Source organism: Sciurus carolinensis, chromosome 9, assembly GCF_902686445.1.
Source record: "Sciurus carolinensis chromosome 9, mSciCar1.2, whole genome shotgun sequence".
NCBI classification, from domain to species: Eukaryota; Metazoa; Chordata; class Mammalia; order Rodentia; family Sciuridae; genus Sciurus; species Sciurus carolinensis.
In genome coordinates this window covers 57,135,867-57,151,260 of record NC_062221.1, presented here as the reverse complement: position 1 = coordinate 57,151,260, position 15,394 = coordinate 57,135,867, and the positions used below count along the sequence as shown (strand labels likewise).

The following is a 15,394-nucleotide window of genomic DNA, read 5'->3' as shown; positions in this document are numbered from 1 at the left end:
CAGTGCTACCAGGACTCAAACCCAGGCCTATCTGATTCTAAAGGCCCATCAATCATCTTTCTATTAAGGGATCTGTATTGGGACCAGTGAAAAGTCACTGTTGGCCGTCAGGAACTTAGAAATCAGGGTACCTAAAGTGGCAAACTTGATCTGTGAATCACAGAAAAGCCACTTTATCATAAGCAGAGCATCTGCCAGCATGGCAAACCTCATTTTACCACTCCAGGGCACTTACAGATTAGTTAGGATTTGTAAGACACGGTATAGCTCGGTGAGATAGCAGAACAGATTTTATGAACTCCATGTATAGCTGAGGAACATGAGGTTTGGGGAATACTTGTAATTTCAAAGTTGCAAGAGTGATTTGGAAATAGTGGACTTGGAACTTGACTTTTACATGTATGCGAGAAAGGAAATGGCAGGGAGGGGCCTTGTGTGGGATGAGTTTCCACACATACAACCTAGCCCAGGGACAGTCCTGGCACCCTCAGATGGCCTCAGCCTTCACGGCCTGTGCAGGTCATGGCCTCAGAGCACACATCTGAACCTTGACCTCAGGGCTCTCACAGTCCTTCAATACCACCCTTGAGTGAGACTTCAAGTCCACCAGTAGGCTGGAGCTTCTGGTCATAGGCACTTAGAGCTGCAGGACCCTCTTTCATCTCTCAAGCAATTTTAACAAGACAGACAGAAGAAGCTTCATCTAAACAGCCCAACGAAGGGGGGAAAGAGTAGCAAACTTTCCTCCATAAATTCTTTGGGAAAACACTACAAGTTTTGAATTTGAATCAGTCAGTGAAATGCTGACTGATTTCTTAAGCCTCCAGGCATGTACACTTCCTCAATCTCTGCGTTTGACCTTCAGTGGAGCTCACTGCCACTGGCCACTATCCCTGTCCGCTGCTTGCAACAGTGCTTTGTAATACTTGCTTTTCATGTCTCCTCCTGGCATTTCTGAACTACAGTACCCAGCACAATGCCTGGAACAGAGTGGATGCCCCCCGAAAGGATTATTGAGCTGGGTGTGGTGGGGTATGCCTGTAATCCAGGTGAGTCAGGAGAGTAAGGCAAGATCACAAGTTCAACTGACTTAGCGAGACCCCATCTCGAAATAGGGTAAAAAGGGCTGGAAATGTAGGCTCGGTGGTAGAGCACCCTTGGGTTCAGTACCCAGTTTTGTTTTGTTTTTTTAAGGTTATTGGATTATTGTACTATTATACTCATGTGACTATATCAATGGATATTTACAACCACCATGAGACTTCTGGGAAAGAAAATACAATAACAACTCAAATTATTACCTACAGAGACCAAGCTGGCAATGAAGCAGTTGAAAGAAAATCTTAGAATAAGGAATTCTGCCATGAACTACTCATCAGCACATAATACATATGAAATGTGGTGCTTGGCACATAACAGGTGCTCAAAAAGGCTGAGTGAATTATAGAATAACTCAAATCTTATGTTTATAGCTTACAGAAAAACAGGTAAGTCACCTACCCACCTACCTCTACCCTGCCCCACATTGAATCAGTGTTTAGAGGACTAGAAAAGAAAGAAAACCCAGCAACGCTTTAATCAGACATCAGGACCCTGAGATCCTTGTCAGTGCACTCTGCCACACAGTTTTACTTGGGAATGTGCCCCTCTGCCAGTCCATACCTGTAGGTGTTTCTTACCTGCTTCTGGCTAATCTCCCTGGGGTTGTAGGAGTTGTAGGCCCTCCAGGTCCTCAGGAGCTAGCACTGTTCTCCATGGGAAGAAGATTTGCTTTATTAGGTCTGGAGGCCAAGAATCATTTTTCTCAGGATGATCAAAAAACATCTGCAAAAGTTAAAAAAAAATTTAAAGAGGAGGAGACAGCATTTTTCTATTAGAACTGGGTTAAATATTAACAAGATGGATAGGTACTTTCATAAGCCTAGACTATGGTGTGACCCAGGAAGACTTGGGGTTTCAGAAGAGTGAAAAGCCTCTTACAGGTGCAATGCTCTGAATCCCTGAACAGCAGGAGAGCCTAGAAAATAGATTGATGCTGGAGAATGTCCTGGAAGGATAAAGTTGGCCCCATCAACCAACCTGGCAAAGGCTTGATTAGTCTCTGCTTAGGGATAAGTGGGTTCATCCCCCAAATAAACTACAACAGAGATTCAAAGAATTATTTATTTTCAAAGGATATTTACTGATATGTGAAAGTTCAATCAGTATATTTTAACTAAAAAAACAGGTTATAAAACTGTAAACACTATTCAAGTTCAGAAATAAATACACTTAACATATATCTTAACATATTAGAAAGAGAAGTACTCAGAAATGTACACTCAGGATGGTAGAATAATGAATAATTCCATTTTTTGTAATTTTATGCATTCCCAGAATTTCTCAAATGTGCATGTATTACTCTTTGAGATTAAAAAATATAAAAATAAAATTTTTAAAAAGCTAAAAATACAAATGTATTTGTTAACTTTTTCCTTTTGGGGGATGTGATGTAAAAAAATAGCAAAAGAAAAATTTCATTGATTGAATTGTAAGAAAATTCTAACAACTTCTATACAATGACAACTAACTATGATTATAATTTAAGAACAAAACAAGAGCCAGGCACTGTGGTACATATCTGTAAGCCAGCAGCTCAGGAGGCTGAGGCAGGAGGATTGTGAATTCAAAACCAGCCTCAGCAACTTAGTAAGGTCCTAAGTGATTTAGGGAGACTCTGCCTCTAAATAAAATATTAAAAAGAGCTGGGGATGCGGTTCAGAGGTTAAGCATCCCTGGGTTCAATTCCCAGTACCAAAAATAATAACTGTTATTAAATTTTTTTAAAAAAATAAGAAGGAAACAAGAGCCAAAGTGCAAAATGGGTTAATACAGTAAAAGTTTCCCAAAATAAAGAGATAATCAACATGAACAGAAAACTCACAAAGAACACAATTAGCAAGCATATGACATTATGGTTAATTTTGAGAGAAAACTCAAAAGGGGGGCAACTAGAACATTAAGATACTAGTTTATTAAATTTACATTGGTCAGCAGCCTTCAAAATAATAATTCAATTGCTGGGCAGATTATAATTAAATTACATTTGAAGGAGCATTATAAATTAAATTCAATCCTTCTAGAAAGTTTTTCAAACCATAGAAATAAAAGCTCATGACTATTGACCAAGTTCCATACTTCTAGGAAATAAGATTGAATAAACAATTCAAAAGAAAAAGAAGATTACATATTTTGGTTTCCTCACATTATAAAATGATTCCCCACCCACACAGTTGTGGCAAAGACTGAAAAAGGATTAATGAGATTAGAATGTGAGTTCCACAAAGGGAAAATGTTTTCCCTGATATGTGGACACTAACCCACAATAAGGGGGGAGAGGGGAAGAATAAATATTCAGTAAATTAGACAAGAGGGAATGAAGGGAAAGGAGGGGGTTGGAAAGACAGTGGAATGAATCTGACATAATTTTTCCAAAATGAATTCTACTGTCATGTCTAACTAAAAAGAACCAATAAAATGAATATGAAATTTTAAAAAGAATGTGAGTTCTATAAAGGTTTTAATTTAAAATTTATGATAAAATATGTTAATAACTAAATTTATAACAATAACTTACTATGGGAGAATCTATGGTGGGAGAATATAAATGATTGTGTGAATTTATGTAACAGGAAGAAAAATACTTAAAACTGTAATGAAGAAAGCAAAACAGAAATGTACATACACTATTGCAATGAAAAGTTATACATGTCCAAGTGTCCAAAAAAAAAAAAAAATACACATGCTTGAGATCCCAAGACTACTGAGCAAACATAAAATGAGAGATTAATTCTCATCTTATCAGTTTGATTTCCTTGATTACTTTTACTATGCTAGTTGAGTGATTAGGGTAAAACTGTTTGGAGCAATATGGAAAAATATACTCAACCTGTGTATCAACTTGACGTACAATTTGGGGATGGCCTGGAAGCCTGTCCTGGGGGATGCAATATTAAGAAAACTAAGAGAACACCTCATAACAGGCATCACCCCACAAACCAAGAGAAAAATCCTTCTTTGAAGGTGGTGAGGGGGGTTTCAGGTGGGGAGAATCCCAGCTTTTCAAGCAGGTAGGCAGAACTTGGGCATGACCGACAGGGCAAAAAGTGAGAGGTGCAATCATGTCCTTGGTCAAAAAATTCAGCACCTTGTCAATTGAGGTGAATCTGGTTTGGGGGCAGCCTCCTGGGAGAATCAGGAAATGTCTCTGATAGGAATCCCCCTTTTCAAGGTCTGGGTTTCCTTTGTGGCATCAGCATTTATGATGATGTGTACATTCATATTATGCATTAATTGCCGTCTGTTTCCTTCCAATAAAAACATGAGCTCCGTAAACAGGAGCCTTGTCAGTCCTTTGCACCACTCATGCCAGTGGTATCTCCAAATACTACATAGTACAGGGCATAGAGTGGGCGCTCAGTAATATTTGTTGAGTGAAGCAGCCCTTTGAGACCTCTGTGTATTTCAGTCATCAGTGTCTTAGCCCCGTCAGTCACCCAGCCTTTGGGTGATGTCTACTGCATGTGGATGCTGGTTCCATGCCATCTCCTAATGCATGCACTGCTGGGACATGAGACTTTTGTTTGAGTTCCACCACAGACACCAGAAGAGTGCCTCAAGCCCAGCTCTTCTTCTGTGATGTCAATTGCAACTGCTTGAAAGACTTGCCCTGAAGAAGATAAAAACCACTCGATTTAAAAAAATAAACCATCTGAAGAAAATGGGATGTGACTGTCTATCTAGATGTATTGTAGGTGATGAAGGCCTTCCAAAAATAGTCACTGCTGCCAGTGAGAGAGCAGCCCTGGTGATTTTCAACCAGCTGCAGAAGTGATGATGGAACCCTCAGCTCTGAAGGGCAAACTAGCGACCATGACAGTAATGGCTGCCATTTACTTAGTACTAGCTATGTGCTAGGCACTGACGATAGCTTAGGGATTGAGAGTACAAGCTTTGGAGTCAGACTGATGTGAGGGAAGAGTCCAAACTCTCCTTCTCACCGGGGAGGGTGACTCAACCCTCTAAAACTCAGTTAATTCACCTGGAAAATGGGAATAATAACAGATCCTATCTCATAGGATTATGTACAAAATCAAGTAAGATCATACATCCAAAGGGACAGTGCCCGTGATGAGTACTATACACGCCATGTCATTTATTACTCACCATGCCCCACTCTGTGGATGCCATTGTTATCCCCATGTTACAAACAGGAAAACTGAGACAGGGAAGATAAGGGGCATTTGGACTGCTACTTGACTTTCTCTCTTTCATGCAATACTTATAAAGTCCCATCTATAAGGAATGTCCTTTCCTGCCCTGTTCACAGTGGGCTATGCCCAGTTAGCCTCCAACACCTATTAAAGTACCCCTTGACTTTGAAACCTTCCTTGGCCCACAGAGATCACTGTGACTCCACTATGCCTGTTCTGGCCCTCATCAAACCATGTGATATTTATTTGATAGCAGATCTGTCCCAGCCATTGAGAGTTCCTTTCTTTGAGACATCTCTGGTTCCCTACATCTAGCCAGGCTCTAGACCGTGACTATAAAAATGCTCAGTCATGTTTGGAAGAAAGAATGTTGAATTTCATGCAGAGTGAGAGATGGGGGTTTGATTTCATTTTCCTATATACAAATTCCCAGTACCATTTGTTGAATAGGCTATCTTTCCTTTAATGAATGTTTTTGTTGCCTTTGTCTAGTTTGAGATAACTGTATTTATGCAGGTTTGTCTCTGTGTCTTCTATTCTGTACCATCAGTCTATATGTTTTGGTGACAATACCAGGTCATTTCTGTTACTGTGGCTCTGTAGTAGAGTTTAAGGTCTGGTATTGTGATGCCTACTGCTTCACTGTTCTTGCTAAGGATTTGGGCTTTTCTGGTTTTCTTATTTTTCCAAATGAATTTCATGATTGCTTTTTCTAGTTCCATGAAGAATGTCATCCGGATTTTAATAGGAATTACATTAAATCTTTATAACACTTTTGGTAGTATGGCCATTTTGACAGTATTAATTCTGCCTATCCAGAAGCATGGGAGATCTTTCCATCTTCTAAGATCTTCTTTAATTTCATTCTTTAGTGTTCTGTAGTTTACATTGTAGAGGTCTTTCAACTCTTTTGTTAGATTGGTTGTCAAGTTTTTGTTTTTTTTTAATTATTTTTTCAAGGCTATTGTGAATGGGGTTTTCCTAATTTCTCTTGGATGAAAGAATGAAGCAAGCGCTGACACTATCCCTCCCTTCTCCCCACTACCTGATTGATAGAATCCTCTCTACAACACTAGTGTGCAGAAGTTCATTTAGTCTGCTGGATACACTAAATGACAGAGGGAAGCTGCTGTGCCTCTTTGACCTTAAAATGAATGAAAATCATCTTCCCTGTAAAAATGAATCCAGTGGCTTAAGCTCTGCTCTCTGTTCACATAGTGCTCAGAATGAAAATCACTAACACTTCTTCCGTCCATCCGACATGCAGGCCCAGTATTAAGAATGTTTCACGCATCCATTAATTTTATTTTTACAGCTATGCTGTGCTGACCACACCACCTACTACCCCTGTAGCATCTACTCCTACACCCAGGATGCTCCTCTTCATTCTTTGAATATTTTAGCTCCGGGCTCACTGTAATTTCCCCCAACACTATTTCTGCTGTGACTCCTAGTGATATAATGAATATCCCATCCACCTACAGGATGGTCTACTCCTCTGGCCTCACAGCTCTTGAATCTCCTCTATCCCCACGATTGTGGTCTCAATCTCTCACTTTCAGGTCATAGTTCTGATCTTTTCATTTCCAAAACATATTACCCCCTCCGTAATCTCAGTTTCAGACATCCTTCTCCAATCACCACTCTTTTCTTCCCAGCTTCTTCCAACTCTTCCTGCAACTACAAGAATCTTCTATGGCTCATTCCACCACCTCCATGCTCTCCCTCACTTCCCACACATCCTTGCTTCCCTTCCTACCAGCTTAAATTCCTTAGTCAATCATTAAAAGGACCCCTCTATCCTCTCTCATTACATGGTTGGCCAAAACCCAATCCTGGTTAAATTCCACTCCATCTGACCTCACACCTGCGACCATGTGACTGAACTTGGCTAGATAAAAACTATACGACAATGTGTTCTGATTTCACTCCACATTACTGATCACTAACTGCCAGAAGGTCCTTGGCCTTCCCAGCAATCACATGCTACCCCTCCAGTATATTTACCCAACACCCTCCTAGAGTTCTTTTTTACTTTCTCCTCTCATTCTCGCTCTCCCCCAACCAACCTGCTCTTGCCCATGGTGAAAACGTAAGGTGCCAGAATAGAAGTTGCTCAAGCCCCCTACCACAGCCCACATCACCACAGTTATGTCTCTCTGTAATGTCTCCCTATAGGTCTCTTTCTCTATGCTAGATGAACTGGCTGCATCTAACACTTGCAATGACCAGCACTCATCCACTGGATTTGGTACACTCTTATCTACTTAGGGAAATTATTTTATAAAATAATATACAAAATATTTTTAAAATATAAATAATATATATTATATATAATATGTATATAATCTATATAATATAAATTTTTAAAATATAAATAATATATATAAATAATATGTAAAATATTTTATAAAATCTCCCCCCTTTTTCTCTGTATCAATAAGTACCCCTTTCTCAAAGCACATAGACATGCTTATATTCTCATACCTTAAAAAAATCTTTAAATACAAAAAGCAGAAAAAGTTAACACCTCTCATGATTCAGGCTGCCTCCACCTGACCCTGATCAGTCTCGCATCACTGATAGTGAGACACCTCGGCAGTACCTACCTTCTGGTGAGAGCCAACATGAATCACACCACCACCTATGAAACATTCTTGCCCCACATGTGTAATCTGCTTATTATCAAGTTTTTGTATGCAACTCCAGTTCTCAGTAAATCCAGAAGAAAGAGTAAATTAAATAACACCATAGGGATGTTATCAAACAAATTCAGAAAGACTTGCTACAGAACAACTAAACTGGTTCCATCAATAAGTTAGTGAGTACAAAAACCAAATAGCTTAAATATGACAATAATATGGAATAGTCTCTGCTTAAGTCTTAATTTACAAAACATCTTTGGAGACAAGTGGGTTATTTGAATATACATTAACTATTATATGATATTAAGAAATCATTGTTAATCTTGTTAGGTGTATTAATTGTATTGTGGTTATGTTTTTTAAAGGCCCTATGCATATGAAGTAGTAAGAGATGAAATTAAAATATTTCAGCCAAAAAAACATAAGATAATGCAAATATGAAAAAAAGAAATGTCATTTTACAGATGTGTTTAGATTGAACTATATAAGAAAAAAGTATGATTTACAAGCTCTTTTTTTCTTGACCAATAATACTGTTTGGCAATGGAGACAATTTAAAAGAGCTTGAAGAAGAAAGTTACAATAATTGCTTGTTTTATTGAAGAAATTAATTTTTTAAAAAAATGACCTAACAAAAGTTCACAGATCTGGCTAATGAACGAATTCTAAATAAACTCTATTTCCCAGCCCCTTCCTCTAAACCTCTTGACTTCATTTCAACTTCCAGCTCTGGCCCTATTTCTCTTTCCTTGCACTAAAACTCTTTGATTGGCCATATCACTGTTTCCAATTCCCATCTTCCCAACCTCATTTCAAGCCTTCCCCATCACCATGAACCTACTCTTGGTAGAGTCACCAAAGACCTCTGTGATCTCCATGTTGTTAAGCAGGTGGTCAATGCTCACTCTCTATCTTTTCTCCCACCAGCAGTACTGTAATTAGTTGTTTGATTCTTCCTCCTTAATAGGTGAGATTCTTCACCTGGCCTCCAAAAACTTCCACATCTGGTTTCTGAATCCCTGGTCACTGCTTCTCAGTAGTCTCCACATCTGGCTGATGCCTCCTTGTCTCTCCCACCTCTCTGCACTGAAATGCCAGGTTCTGTACTATCTTCTAACTACACTCACTAGTGTAGTTAGTGAGTGACTAACTATGAGCATCTTATGACCCGGACCCCTCTGCCCAGCCTACATTTACATTCAATAAAGTCTACTAAAGTGGGTGCAGAAAGCAGGTTCTGTCAGTGAGTTCCAGTCACTATGCTCCAAGAAACAAGTACCTCAGGATGGTGCTCTTCAAAGTGAGATCTACAGACAAGTGCTTGTCTGGAAAAGTTTTTCAAGGTCCAGGGGAACAAAAGTACAGAAATTGAGTGTAAACAAGTTTTATAGTAATTTAAAAGAGCAGTTTTATGCCTATTTACTACAAAAAATATTTTTAATGGGGCTTGCATTTTGAATGTCCTCTTATTTCATTTTATTCCATAATTCATTTGTAATATATGTTGCTAAACTACTGACACATGAGAAACTGGGGGAAGAACCTAGTTCTTCACCACCAATAGTGGCTCTGGCTTTGGAAATGACTGAGGCTGTCATCTCAAAAACCCAGATTCAAAACCTGGCTTTTTAATAAAAGAAGTAAAACTCAACAAATAAACAACATAACACTACACCTCAAAGCCCTAGAAAAAGAAGAACAGACCAACACCAAAAGTAGTAGAAGACAGGAAATAGTTAAACTCAGAGCTGAAATCAACGAAATTGAAACAATACAAAAAATTGACAAAATAAATAGTTGGTTCTTTGAAAAAATAAACAAAATTGATAAACCTTTAGCCACACTAACAAAGAGAAGACAAGAGAAAAACCAAATTACTAAAATTCAGAATGAACAAGGAAATATCACAACAGACACTATTGAAATACAAAACATAATTAGAAGCTATTTTGAAAATCTATACTCAACAAAATAGAAAATTTCGAAGACATCAACAGGTTTCTAGAGACATATGAATTGCCTAAACTGAACGAGGAGGACATACACAATTTAAATAGATCAATTTCAAGTAATGAAATAGATGAAGTCATCAAAAGCCTTCCAACAAAGAAAAGTCCAGGACCAGATGGGTTTTCAGCCGAGTTCTACAAAACCTTTAAAGAAGAGCTCATTCCAATACTTCTCAAAGTATTCCATAAAATAGAAGAGGAGGGAACCCTCCCAAACTCATTCTATGAAGCCAATATCACCCTAATACCTAAACCAGACAGAGACACATCGAGGAAAGAAAATTTCAGACCTATCCTTAATGAACATCGATGCAAAAATTCTCAACAAAATTTTAGCAAATCGCATACAAAAACATATTAAAAAGATAGTGCACCATGATCAAGTGGGTTTCATCCCAGGGATGCAAGGTTGGTTCAACATCAGGAAATCAATAAATGTAATTCACCATATCAACAGACTTAAAGTCAAGAATCGCATGATTATTTCGATAGATGTAGAAAAAGCATTTGATAAAATACAGCATCCCTTCATGCTCAAAACACTAGAAAAAAATATATGGCTAGTGGGAACATTCCTTAACATTGTAAAGGCCATCTATGCTAAGCCTATGGCTAATATTCTAAATGGTGAAAAACTGAAAGCATTCCCCCTTAAAACTGGAACAAGGCAGGGATGCCCCCTTTCACCACTTCTTTTCAATATTGTCCTTGAAACTCTAGCCAGGGCAATTAGACCAAAGAAATTAAAGGGATATGAATAGGAAAAAAAAGAACTCAAACTATCCCTGTTTGCTGATGATATGATTATATACTTAGAGGAACCAGGAAATTCCACCAGAAAACTTTTAGATCTCATAAGTGAATTCAGTAAAGTAGCGGGATATAAGATCAATGCACATAAATCTAAGGCATTTTTATACATAAGTGATGAATCTTCATAAAGAGAAATTAGGAAAACTACCCCATTCACAATAGCATCGAAAAAAATAGAGTACTTGGGAATCAATCTCACAAAAGAGGTGAAAGACCTCTACAGTGAGAACTACAGAACACTAAAGAAAGAAATTAAAGAAAACCTCAGAAGATGGAAAGATCTCCCGTGTTCTTGGATAGGAAGAATTAATATTGTCAAAATGGCCATACTACCAAAAGTGCTATACAGATTCAATGCAATTCCAATTAAAATCCCAATGATGTACCTTACAGAAATAGAGCAAGAAATTATGAAATTCATCTGGAAGAATAAAAAACCCAGAATATCTAAAGCAATTCTCAAAAAAAAAATAAATAAAAAAAAAAGAAAAGAAAAAAAAAATAAAGCAATCCTCAGTAGAAAGAGTGAAGCAGGGGGTATCGCAATACCAGATCTTCAACTCTACTACAAAGCAATAGTAACAAAAACGGCATGGTATTGGTACCAAAATAGAAAGGTGGATCAATGGTACAGAATAGAGGACATGGACACAAACCCAAATAAATACAATTTTCTCATACTAGACAAAGGGGCCAAAAATATGCAATGGAGAAAAGATAGCCTCTTCAACAAATGGTGCTGGGAGAATTGGAAATTCATATGCAACAGAATGAAACTAAACCCATATCTCTCACCATGCACGAAACTAAACTCAAAATGGATTAAGGACCTCGGAATCCGACCAGAGACCCCTGCAGATTACAGAAGAAAAAGTAGGTCCAGAGCTTCAACATGTCGGCTTAGGACCAGACTTCCTCAACAGGACTCCCATAGCACAAGAAGTAAAAGCAAGAATCAATAACTGGGATAGATTCAAACTAAAAAGCTTTCTCTCAGCAAAGGAAACTATAAGCAATGCAAAGAAAGAGCCTACAGAGTGGGAGAAAATCTTTGTCAATCATACTTCAGATAGAGCACTAATCTCCAGAATCTATAAAGAACTCAAAAAACTCTACACCAAGAATACAAATAATCCAATCGACAAATGGGCTAAGGAAATGAATAGACACTTCACAGAAGAAGATCTACAAGCAATCAACAAACATATGGAAAAATGTTCAACATCTCTAGTAATAAGAGAAATGCAAATCAAAACCACCCTAAGATTCCATCTCACTCCAATTAGAATGGCAAGTATCAAGAATACAAGCAACAACAGGTGTTGGCGAGGATGTGGGGAAAAAGGTACACTCATACATTGCTGGTGGGGCTGCAAATTAGTGCAGCCACTCTGGAAAGCAGTGTGGAGACTCCTTAGAAAACTTGGAATGGAACCACCATTTGACCCAGCTATCCCACTCCTTGGCCTATACCCAAAGGACTTAAAATCAGCATACTAAAGAGATACAGGCACATCAATGTTCATAGCTGCTCAGTTCACAATAGCCAAACTGTGGAACCAACCTAGATGTCCTTCAATTGATGAATGGATAAAGAAACTGTGGTATATATATACAATGGAATATTACTCAGCCATAAAGAATGATAAAATTATGGCATTTGCAGGCAAATGGATGAAATTGGAGAATATAATGCTAAGTGAGATAAGCCAATCTCAAAAAAACAAAGGACGAATGATATCGCTAATAAGTGGATGATGACACATAATGGGGGGTGGGAGGGGTTAGTGTTAGGGTTAGAGTTAGGGTTAGGGAGGGGGGCAAGAATGGAGGAAGGAAGGACTGTATAGAGGGAAAAGAGGGGTGGGAGGGGTGGGGGGAAGGGAAAAAAATAACAGAATGAATCAAACAGCATTACCCTATGTACATTTAGGATTACACAAATGGTATGCCTTTATGCCATGTACAGAGAAACAACATGTATCCCATTTGTTTACAATAAAATAAAAAAAAAATACAAAACCTGGCTTTTCTGTCAATCACCTGATCTTAGGCCAGTCAGTTAATTTCTGTGAGCCATGTGTCTTTATCTGTAAGACAAAGATAATACTTAAAAGTTCACCTCTGTAGGACATAATGAAAATTACTGGTAGATCTTATCACTTTGTTTGAGCTAATAATTATTAAGCATTTACCACGTGCTAAAACTCCTTTATTATGGCAGAGTCCACTTATTTCCCAGCGGTAACAAGAGCCTGAAGCAAAGTGGTTAGCACCAGCTTCCCAGAGTCCCCAAGGAGCTAGTCCAGGCCAGCAGGGATCCCACAGCCCAGCTCCTAGACACTGTCTATCCAGTGCAAGCCAGCACATGTCAAGATATCAACAGTTTTGTCAAAACATTTCTGACACTTAACTATTTTGCTCAAAAAGGGAGCAAATGTCAGAAATGTTATAGGAAATAGGAAACCAGTTTGTAGCTGGTGAAACTGAGAAGTGAATTTAGGAAGCCATGAGAGATTCACTGAGAAGCTGAGTCTGCAAATGCTTAACAGAGGGTAAGCCTGACTGCAGGGCTAAGGGTGGGAGGGGTCCTGCCCAGATCAAAGCTCTGAAGATGAAGGGGCTTTCATTCCTGCCTGACCTAATTGTCCCAGACTCAGGCTGCAAAAGACTCTGCCTTTTACCAGATCATTTTCTAGCCAAGAAGGTACCGATGAAGAAGACCAGGAAATCCTCAGAAACCCCTGCATACACTTCCACAGAGATCTTCTAGTGGGCCTAGAGAATAGAACTTGGTGGGGGGTATTGGGTCCTTCCTATCTGCATGGCAGTGGTCCCCGACCAGAGCCAGCCACTCTGAATACATAAGGCAAAAAGAAATTCTGGGCCACTTGCTATTGTCTTCGACCTGGTGCCCCGCAGACAGTCAAAGGTATGTTCGCAGAAGGACCGCCTAGTTGACAGATGGCTGATAATAAAACAGGCCCTTCGCTTCCCATGAGCTCTTCTGTAGAAATGCACATTCCCCAGTACAAGCAGTGAAAGCCCCAGTTCCAGCAGGCATCTCCCCATCTTACCTCACTAATGACCAGTCTGCATTCTGCTCCACAAATCAAAGGTAAGCAGAGGAGGAAGGAGCAAAAAGGGCCTATTAAAAAGGGCTGAATAAACACGACACACATGCCCCTCTTTCCTCCACTCCCCTGCACTACAGAAGAAGAGAAAATAAACCTGCCTCCACCACCAAAAGAGGAACTGCTTCATTTCCTCCTCATCTCTGCTATGCCTCACCACATCCCCACACCCAGCACCTTAAAGCAAATGTCAGATTTCGCCTCACTTGTTCCTACCAGCTCTTCTCAGTTGGGCTCCATGAGCAAATTAAGCCTTAACATGACATGGATTGGATATATCAATTTACTGCCTGGCAAAGAAAATGGTATCAGTTATGTATCATCCTTGGAACTACTGAGAATATAGGCCTCATATACATTTCTATTGAATTCAATTCTCTAGATTACCACACCAGGTTCTCCAGAGAACATAGGAATCCATTTATGATAATTGGATATGACCACATCGCCACTATCCCCTAAAATCCAAGCTACTCACAAATTTCTACCAACTCTCTTGAGTATGTGGCTTATGTTAAATTGTTCAAATGAGGATCTACAAAAGGTCAGCACAGTTTGTTTGGATAATAGGCCATTTTCAACTTGATTTTAGTCTATAACAGTCCCCACCCACCACCACTACCCTGTTACATAATTTTTTTCTCTTCCACTGAGAACACATGGTCATTTGTCCTCTGGAATGACCCAGGCTCCACATCTAGCTGATGACTTCCTTGTGGTATGTTAACGTAGTCCTCAGCTCTATGTCCTACAAACGCTCGTGTTTTAAGGCTGGTTGAGATACTATGATTTCAAGTTCAACAGTCCTCCGAGGTTTGTTTGTTTGTTTTATGTGTGTGGATTACTTTTGAAGTCTCAAAGGATCTAAGTCCTGCAGTCTAAGGGCACTGAGGATGCAGGAGATGAACAGGGATGCCTGTCCTCTTCTAGCTTGCAGTCGTGCCAAAGCCTAGAAGAAAACACACAATACTCTCAATAGGCTCACTCATCCAGCAATGCTCATTGTCTCCTGGAGACACAGTGGCACCAAAGCTGGCCAGAAATCCCCAGCCCTTGCCACTTAGTGAGGGGTACATACATAGGTACGTGGTGCTTTCGAAGCAGATAACCACTATGCAGGAAAGCAGGGCAGAGGGCTAGAGACTGCCTGGGGTGAGGTAGGAGGTGAAGATTTTAAAGACGGTCAGAGGAAGTGTCACCGAGGAGACATTGAAGCAAAGATGGTGGGGGAGGAAGAAGGTCATGCAGCTTTCTGGGGAAGAGGGTAGCAGGTGGTGGGGCAGCAAAATACCTAGGCAGGGACATGCTGGCATGCTTCAAAAACAGCATCAAGCCTTGGGGCAGAGTGGGCCAGAGGACAGGCGTGGGATGGGCACTTAGAAGAACGTTAGGAGCCAGATCATGTAGGGCCCCAGACTGGGGCAAGAATTTTTCTTTGTGATTATACTATGATCTACATAAATTTTCCAACTCATATCATCTTAATATAGCTGATCTCTTTTTCTTCTCCTCAAAAACAAGTATGCTTTCTGGTATTTTTT

General features: G+C 39.4%; 1 protein-coding gene across 3 annotated transcripts in view; it reads right to left on the bottom strand.

The window, feature by feature from the left end:
- The window catches only part of St6gal1 (ST6 beta-galactoside alpha-2,6-sialyltransferase 1), a 138,769-nt gene that overhangs the window by 36,965 nt on the left and 86,410 nt on the right, over nucleotides 1–15,394 (bottom strand). For 2 of the 3 annotated variants that reach the window (XM_047565245.1, XM_047565246.1), the window contains one exon: nucleotides 1,680–1,824. The gene's annotated coding sequence lies outside the window, so the exon portion shown is untranslated. Of the gene's footprint in view, nucleotides 1–1,679; nucleotides 1,825–13,796; nucleotides 13,910–15,394 lie in introns of those variants that run through there. The other variant, XM_047565248.1, reaches the window with a different exon arrangement.